Source organism: Centroberyx affinis, unplaced genomic scaffold, assembly GCF_046629955.1.
Source record: "Centroberyx affinis isolate AG114_WGS23_722 - 3 ecotype Tasmania unplaced genomic scaffold, CSIRO-AGI_Caff_v1 ptg006231l_1, whole genome shotgun sequence".
Lineage (NCBI taxonomy): Eukaryota > Metazoa > Chordata > Actinopteri > Beryciformes > Berycidae > Centroberyx > Centroberyx affinis.
Window position 1 is genome coordinate 1,358 of NW_027283166.1, and position 957 is coordinate 2,314.

Here is a 957-nt window from a genome sequence, read left to right on the forward strand (position 1 = left end):
CCAGCCTTAAGGAAAGGGCTTGGTTTAACGAAAAGGCCGCTCAGCAAAACCCCTGTTTCCTGTCAACTAGTGGGAGACATGCCCCCCGCCTCCACCCCCCGCTCTCTCTCTTTTCTCTGTCCTCTCTCCCCGTGCCTCCTCCTCACCATCTTAGTCTTATATGGCGTGCTCTGGACAGTGCAGGAAAATGGTACTGTGGAAAAAAAAAGAAAAAGAAAAGGCAGGCGTGCAGAGGAAGTGGAGGATTTCTTGTGAAGTAGGGTGGAGTGCGGGACTGATTAGACATGTGGTTTGTATAGCTGCTGTCTTCAGGAAATGTGAAGAGGGCAACTGCATTAGCTGCTTCCATGCTTATCTTACCATTTTGCTCGCTGTTATTATGATTTGAACGCGCTGGCCGATACACAGAAAGAATCCTCGCAATCAAGAGACTCAGTCTCAAGTATATGAATTCCAACTCAACTTATTCAATATCTCCTATGTACTGGCTTCTGAATAAATGTGATAACTGATCATTCACTTATGTGCTTCCACTTTTGAATTTGTTTTTGAATGCAGCGAACGGAACAAATAATAATAAATACATTCCCACTAGCATTTTACTGCTCTGTGGTAAATAGCCAGTGGCCCAGCATTGAGTTCAGAGTTGCCAAACGTGCTTTGTCAAGTTGTGTCAGGGCCAACCAGCTAACATTGATTTGAGGAAAACCGATTGCACAGGGCTCCAAGGGGTTTCACAGCCTCATGTCTACCCAGAGGGAGTTTAGGAGGCAGAGGCGTCCCACGGTCGGACGCCACCAGTTGCTGATGCACCATGTTGGCATGCCAGGAAGACAGACCGGCTGGCTGGCTATCTGGAAAGCCTTGCTTAGAAAGGGGGAGGGAAGTGCAAGAAGGAGGGAGGAGTGTGATAACAGAGCTAGGAAGAGCCGTAAGCTCTCTCTCCCAGTGTTTCCC